Source organism: Oryctolagus cuniculus, chromosome 3 (genome assembly GCF_051225735.1).
Source record: "Oryctolagus cuniculus isolate XC-2025 breed Fujian yellow rabbit chromosome 3, ASM5122573v1, whole genome shotgun sequence".
NCBI lineage: Eukaryota > Metazoa > Chordata > Mammalia > Lagomorpha > Leporidae > Oryctolagus > Oryctolagus cuniculus.
The window spans coordinates 148,428,106-148,436,730 of NC_142869.1; the positions used below are offsets into that span (position 1 = coordinate 148,428,106).

The 8,625-nt window shown below is 38.2% G+C and overlaps 1 pseudogene; it reads right to left on the bottom strand.

The window, feature by feature from the left end:
- Window positions 1-4,232: 4,232 nt before the first annotated feature.
- Window positions 4,233-4,397, bottom strand: LOC127491940 (U2 spliceosomal RNA; annotated as a pseudogene).
- Between the last annotated feature and the right edge of the window lie 4,228 nt (window positions 4,398-8,625).

The following is an 8,625-nucleotide window of genomic DNA, read 5'->3' on the forward strand; positions in this document are numbered from 1 at the left end:
TACATGATGTTTATAAAAGTCTACTAAAAAGATCCCAGACATTTCTGTTGAAAAGATGCAGCAAAGGAATGACATAGTGTCAAATGAATCTCACTAGGACCGATCCTTAAAGATTGGTGTATAGCAACATTAGCTTCTCATTCACTTTCAAGACTGCAGTTTATGTGTGGTTTCTCAACTCCATTATGCTATTAAAAGCCCTTCTTTAGTGTCCTTCATATGGGGGAAAAAAAACTTTGAAATATTGAGCAATGATGGCACTTTAATTTTTATTTATTGTACTCTAGGTTTTATTTATCTCCAGGAGAATTTCCAAAGTTGATAATGGTAAAATTAGTGCACTTACATTGCACTTATATATATGACCTTGTGGCTCAAAGTCGATCCTGAACAATGAGCTTGTGCAGAGTGAATGGTAGTAAAGCAATTAAGACTTGAGTTTCTCTTATCCCACATTTACTGCACTTCTGTCTGACCTGGGTCCATATGAGCTGGATAACTGGCTTTCTATGTTAGATGTTATTATGTATAATTTATCTCTCAATGGAAATAGCCTTACTTCCTTGACTAACCTTGAAATTTAGTGGAAAAGTTTTACAAGTTCAACTTCACACCAATGCTTTGGTGCTTAAAAATTATTTAACTGTTTTACTAAGGTTTATCTTGATTTTCCTTACTCACTGAGACTTGAAGCCTTACCAAGTTTGTTTCATAGCTATAGAATATGCTGTGGCAAAAAGTTCAGTGTTCTTTTGTCAAGATCATTTTTATTTCAAAGGCAGTTAAATGTCTTAAGTAAAAAAATTATGGACAAAAATTAACTGAAACTACAAAATAATGTAATAATCACAGCTGAGTTTTGGAAAAAAAAATCTGATAATCAAGATGTACAGCCTTAACTATTATCTGTTTTCCATACTGCATAATAATTGGGGGAAGAAGCATGAAACAATAAGAAAATAAGTGGATTCAATCTTGTGTGTCTTCAGGAAGAAATTGAGAATATTTTTAATGTGCTTACCATATGTGTGTTTATAAACAATTTCATAATATTGAGGTGATTCACTTTCTTTGTAATTCTCTGTGAGTGCTACTGGTGATATGCTGACTTAATATCTGGCTGTTGGAATTAGAGCAGTTTTTATTTTTGGTGTTTGCTAATTTCCATGGTGTAAATAATTCCAACATAGCCAATATTAACCAGATAGCGAAAGTTTCTAAAATGTAGCAATCAGTTGGAAGTTAAGCATATCTCTAAATGTAATTTTGAGTACTTCCATGAAGTGATATAAGTTACAAAGACATCTTGCTTGATAATGCTATTTTAAGTAAATTACATGTATGCATATAAATAATATACATATCTTTCTGTATAAGTTTAAAGTGCTGAGATCTCTAATACAAAGTGACTGAAACTCACAATAAACTTTTAATATATCTCCATCCACCGGTGCCACGGCTCACTGGGCTAATCCTCTGCCTGTGGCCCTGGCACCCCGGGTTCTTGTCCCAGTTGGGGCGCCGGATTCTATCTTGGTTGCTCCTCTTCCAGTCCAGCTCTCTGCTGTGGCCCAGAAAGGCAGCGGAGGATGGTCCAAGTGCTTGGGCCCCGCACCCGCATGGGAGACCAGGAGGAAGCACATGGCTCCTGGCTTCGGATCGGCACAGTGCGCCGGCTTTAGCGGCCATTTAGGGGGTAAACCAACGGAAGGAAGACCTTTCTCTGTCTCTGTCATTGTCTAACTCTACCTGTTAAATAAGATTAAAAAAAAAGAAAAATCCTAAAAACCTTAGGTAACTTAATTTTTAAAATAATTTGATAGTTTTAATATAACTTTGTGCTTCAAATTAGAGAAGAAAGAGGCCTCATCCTTTCTCTGAGAATCAGCAAGTTATTGAATGTTGTGAGTTCTTAGGCTAGTTCTTGGAAAAGTAACTCAGTGATTCTCTAATTATTCCAGTATTAAAATAGAATGAATAAATTCATGTCCTTGGTTGGCCTGCATTCCTTAAATTGCTGCCTTAGGATTGAGAGAACACCAGTAGATTTCATTCTTTTGGTTAGCAAGTGATTCCAATGTGGTTTTACTGTCATTCTTAGTACTTGCCAAAGTCTTGTTTCCTTCCTAAATACTGTAGGATGGTTCCTTTTGTTTTGTGATACAGTGAAGAGTGATTTCATCAATAAATAGCCCTAGTTTCAATTGTACAGTAGGATATGGAGTGAAGAGTCAGATACTTTCTATGTCCCTGATATGGTTAACCTTGTTTCTTGTTTTTCTCCATCTCCTTTTCCTCCTCCTCTTCTCATTCTCCCCTTCCTCTTCCTCCTTTATGTTCATCATTATCTTCTTCTGTGAGAGGCCATATCCCTTGAGTATCATGAAAGCCTGTTGGCTTCCTTATGTGATCTTTCCTATGTTCAAGACTTGGCTTTCTGACTGTAGCATGCCCTCTAGTCTCTAGGCCTTTGCACATTCTGTTTCTTTGCTCTATTAATAATTACCTGTTACCCTTGATTGGGTAACTTTATCTTTTACTTTTTGGCTTAGGCATGTTAAAATATTCTAGGATAGATAAATTCTGCAGCTCCGAGTTAGATGTTTCTATTGTGAATTTGTATTATTTCATGCACCAGTAGATATTGATATTGCCTATTTACTTGTCTCTCCCAATTAGTCTCACCTGTGTCAGAGCAGGAACCCAATCAGCATTAGTTTTCTTGTTCAACCAATGTCTTGCAAGATGACTGGAACATAGTAATCTTTCAAAAAGAATTCCGTATATAAAGGAAATGAGGCCTGGGTAACTTACCTTGGGCATTCTCTGGAAAATGATGTAAGTTTTCTTGATCAACAATAAAAGTTACTTTTCTTTTAATTATCATTCTGCTTATTGTGTTATACTAAATGGTGTTTCATAGCTTAAAAATTGTTTATGCTCAATCATACTTAATTCCGAGTTTATACATCCATCCTAATTTCTCTGAAGATCATATTTGGAGAGTCAGTTAACTCAATTATTTTCCACTTGAGATCTAGTTAATTTTCAACATTGGCTTGTGTGGGAAGATATAATATTAAAAAGTGAAGTCAGAGAATCTGTAGGTTTTGTAATTTCCCTTTGATGTGTCAACATGTAGTAAAAAGAAACCTAGACTTGCTTCATGGCATTTTCTGAGACAATGTTACCTAGAATGTACTTTACAATAAGTTGTTTGGTAATACAGTCTCTCATTTTGGTATACAAGTTACTTTAGAACAAGAAGCCAAAATCAGTCATAAAGGGCCTAACAGAAATGAAAGTCATTGGTCTAGAAAGTCTCAGAGTTTTTGGAATGAATGTTGTTAAATAAAATAACAATCAGTAATAAAATAACACTCAGTGTCTTTTTATATTGTTTAGTTAAAATAATAACATGGGCTACCCTATATGGCTATTTTTCAAATCTCCTTTAAGGTTACTGTAAAAATAGAAAAATGCACACATACAGATACATGAAACATGTGCACACACCCCCACATATATGTAAAAGCACAAAGAATTTTAATTCACTCTCAGTAATAAAAATCAAATGTCTCTATTAACAGTGAGGTTAATGAAGAATCTTGCAAGGACAAGAGTCAGTTTGTATAGGTGATGATCTTGTGATGATGAGCTTGATGATCTTGTGATGATTGGTAGCATGCACACAGCAGGAATGTGCTGTGATTTAATAATACTACTATTGTTAATGAATTGGTAAAATTTAGGCCTATATTTGATTGTTCTTTCATTTTGATCAAAACTAATTATTGTTCTTCCCCAGTATTGCTAATATTTCTAAGAAAAAAAATAAGATTATATATCCACAGATTTCTTTTGAGTATTAGCACCTCAAAAATTTCATGGTCATATTGTCACTTTTTTCAAGAACCCCTCTTTTTCCTGGCTAGTTGGTTAGTTTGTGAAATTACTGTTATGTTCAGTTGATTAAAGCAATATAATAACAAGATCAGTACAACAAGTTGAGTTCTCAGCAGGAAATGGTGACTAAGTTGTGCTGTGCATTTGCCATCGTTCTCCCCTCCTGATCTCTTGGCAGACAATGATAATCAGTTATGGAACAATTTCCAACTGGGCTTCAATATTGATTCATTTCAGTTGGCATCCGGGTCAAAAATATATTGGCTTAATGTGATCCACACATTGCCATTCTAACCCTGTTCAGCTGTCTTTCTTGGGAGAATAAAGATAGGGCTAATAAAAATGCATTGCGTCTATTAGAATGTCAATGGTGAGGGCAAGCTCTGCTGAGACATAACTGGAACTGCAGCAGTGTGTATAAAGGACAGATGTTATTAAACTGGTAAGAGCAAATACTACACTTGATCTCAGCCAAAAGGCCAAGAAGAGATGACAGATGTTATTAATAATCCAAATTGAGGGGGCTTTATTGGAGCCAACAGATATTCATTCATTAGTCTAACTTACAGAGAACCCTTAGCCAACCTTACCCCCTGGATCTGGCACCATGTTAGCAGAGAGCAGAAGAACAGGAATTCTCTGTTTATCAGATTATTGCATTGAGATTTGAGACAAGTTAATGAAATAAAAGAATAAAGACTCTTTACTGTGACTGAAGTCAGTGCCCACAATCTTTTTTCTCCCTTGAAAAATTCAGGCAACTGACAGAATGGGAGAAAATATTTGCTAAATATATATATATCTGTTAAAGGAGTAATATCCAGGATATATAAGGAGCTCAAGAAACTCAACAATCACAAAACAAGCAGTCCAGTTAAGACATGAGCTAAGGATATGGACACGCATTTTTCAAAGGATGAAATACAAATGGCTAACAGACACATGAAAAGATGCTCAGGATTGCTTAGCCTTCAGGGAAATGCAAATAAAAACCACAGTGAGGTTTCACTTCACTCCAATTAGAAAGACAGTCATCCAAAAATCAAAACATAACATGCCTGGGAGGATGTTGGAGATATGTACCCTATTGGACTGTTGGTGGAAATGTAAACTCATACATCCATTATGGAAGACAGTCTGGAGATTCCTCAGAAATATGAAAATCTTATGACCAAGGCATTCCATTTCTGGGAATCAGTATATGAAAGACTTATCTGCACCCTCCATGTTTATATCAGCTCAACTCATGCTAGCTACCATAAGGAATCAACCCACATGTCCATCAACTGATGATGGGATATAGAAATTATCTAGGGGCCAGTGCTGTGGCGAAGCAGATTAACACCCTGGCCTGAAGTGCCGCCATCCCATATGGGTGCCGGTTTGAGACCTGGCTGCTCCACTTCCAATCCAGCTCTCTGCTAAGGCCTGGGAAAGCAGTAGAAGATGGTCCATGTCCTTGGGTCCCTGCACCCACTTGGGAGACTGGGAGGAAGCTCCTGGCTCCTGGCTTCAGATCGGCACAGCTCCAGCTGTCTCGGCCAATTGGGGAGTGAACCAGCAGATGGAAGACCTCTCTCTCTCTCTCTCTTTCTTTCTCTTTCCCTCTCCTCTCTCTGTGTAACTCTGCCCTTCAAATAAATAAATAAATATTTTAAAAAAGAAACTACCTATCATCTAATAGAATACTACTCAGCCATACAAAGTGAAATCCTACCTTTTTGCAACAAAATGGATGCAACTGGAAGCAATTATGCATAGAGAAACACATCCCCAAAAGATCATATTTTCCCATGATTTGTGGTAAGTAATATATAGAGTACAAAAATTTGAAGTATATGAGTGAATTTGACATTTTGAGATTGTGTTATTGTTACATCCCTTGTAAATACTCTTGAGGAATAGTGGTTTTTCTACTTACTACTTGTTGAATTCTTTATTTAGTGGAGGGTTAAGCTTGTGGTTATAATGAAAGTTGAAAGTATTTCATTATAAAAATTAAAAAGAAAAATAAAAATGAAGGAAAGAAAGTGGGAATGAAGAAGTGCAGGATGGGAAGTATCATTAGGCCCTTAAAACTGTATATGTAAATGACGAGGCCAAGGCGACTTCAGCTGGCTGACAAGGTCACAGCAGAAGGTCTGTCTCAGCAAGACATGAGAAGGACAGCTGCGGTCCTCTTGGTGGTTTTAGGTTGATGGGAACTACACTCTGTATAAGCAAGCCAGAGCTTCCTGGTGGTCCTGCTAATGATTGCTGTATTCCTAATTTTACGGAAGAGCACTTAGTCTCATAACCTCCAAAATGTCCATTGCCTTGTAGAATTTTAATCAAGCAGAATGTTAGTGTAGAAGAAAGGGTTAATGCCTTATGCAAGGTTGAGCTGTTTGTGGAAAAGAATTAAAAGGCAACAGGCTCTCTGGTATATACTTCCCACTAGAATAAAGATAGCTGTTAATAAAGCTTTAATTCACTATATGCTACAAATACTACAATGGTTAGGATGTCAAAACTGTAGAATAGATCTAAGTAAACCTTTAAATAAGTGTAATAAAGAAATTAAAGAATTACATAAAAATTGCAAAGAGGGGATACATTTTAACAAGGGTCTGCTTTGAACTTGGGGCTTCTAGTAAAGATTAGATTAGGAAGGTACTATTCTAGCTTGTGTAGCCAATTTCTGCATCGGTCAGCAGCACTCGAGGCCTTGGCTTGTGTGGGCAGCCTGTTATCTTGCACCTGTATGTGATTGTAACCCATGCTCTGAATATGCCCTTGAAAAAAAAAAAATTGTAATTAGAAAAAATGGAAAAAAGGCTTTTCATTGTAAGAAGAAAAAATCATTGTGTGGCTTATAACATAAAAATTAAGTCTGGTGCTCGAAAGCCAGAGCCATGCCATCAGCCTTGCTGTGAGTGTCTCTCATTTTTCGAGCGCCGACACCTCTCACACCTTGGGGCCCCTGAACTGGCTGGAGCTGGTCTCCGGCATGTAAATGCATGAAGTTTATTCCCTCTTTATAAATAATTTTTTAAAAAATAAAATGGAGGGGTCGGGCACCGTGGCTCACTTGGTTAATCCTCCACCTGTGGTGCCGGAATCCCATATGGGCACCAGGTTCTAGTCCTGGTTGCTTCTCTTCCTATCCAGCTCTCTGCTGTGTCTCGAGAGGGCAGTGGAGGATGGCACAAGTGCTTGGGCCCCTGCACCCGCATGGGAGACCAGGAGGAAGCACCTGGCTCCTGGCTTCAGATCGGCTTAGTCCCGGCCGTAGCAGCCATTTGGGGGGTGAACCAATGGAAGGAAGACCTTTCTCTCTCTCTGTATAACTCTGTCAAATAAAAATAAATAAATAAATAAATAAAATGGGATACTTAGAAAAATTCATTTGATACTTATGCCAGACATCTTTATTAATTAATAAATAATTTTAGTAGTCACTATGCCCTTATGCTAATAGTAATTAGCATTATATCACACTCAATAGATATTTTAAAATGCTTTTTCTTAAATAAAAGCTTGAAACCAGTAGCTTAGGTTCTCTTCTGTGACTTGGGTATTTTGTAGTTCTTGCTAAATACTGTGCATTTCACATGTTCTGACTAGATACTAGCAAGCTCTGTATACTTAATGTTAAAACCTAAGGTATGGGCCAGCACCTTGGCTCACTAGGCTAATCCTCTACCTGCGGCCCCAGCACCCTGGGTTCTAGTCCCAGTTGGGGTGCCGGATTCTGTCCCAGTTGTTCCTCTACCAGTCCAGCTCTCTGCTGTGGCCCGGGAAGGCAGTGGAGCATGGCCCAAGTGCTTGGGCCCTACACCCCATGGGAGACCAGGAGGAAGCACCTGGCTCCTGCCATCGGATCAGCTCAGCACGCTTGCCGCAACGCACCGGCCATTGCGGCCACTTTGGGGGTGAACCAACGGAAAAAGGAAGACCTTTCTCTTTGTCTCTCTCTCTCTCACTGTCTAACTCTGCCTGTCAAAACAAAAAACAAACAAACAAACAAACAAAAAAAAAACCCTAAGGCATGGAAGAAGAAAGGATCTTACTATACTTGCATTCACATCCTATTGCCTTTGTGATTTTCTTTTTATAAGCTTAACACATTCTGTTAAAGCAACTAGCCAGGAAAATTGCATTATCTATAATAATTAGTTTCTCTCTGATTCACTGCATATAATTGACATCACTACTTTTACTTAAATTAAATTTTAAAAAAAATGTAGTGATTGAAAATACCCATTTCCGTGAACCAGCCAGAATGAAGTGATCAGTAATGAAAAAATATAATAATATGCATTGTGATAATTATTGCAGTGCTTTCCTATCAAATGATCCTTTTAATTTCTGTCTTTTTTAGTAATAGGTAGGCTCCTTCTGTAAATATATTTAGAATTGAGTCCTTATTTTAAAACTAGTTGAGGGACCGGCACTGTGGCATAGCACTGTGGTGCTGGCATCCCATATGGGCACTTGTTCATGTTCTGGCTGTTCCACTTCAGATCCAGCTCTCTGCTGTGGCCTAGGAAAGCAATGGGGGATGGCCCAAGTCCCGGGACCCCTGCACCTGCGTGGGAGACCTGGAAGAAGCTCCTGGCTCCTGGTTTCAGATCGGCACAGCTACAGCCATTGCAGCCAGTTGGGGAGTGAACCAGTGGATGGAAGACTTTCTCTCTCTCTCTCTGCCTTCCTCCCTCCCTCTCCTTTTGTTTAACT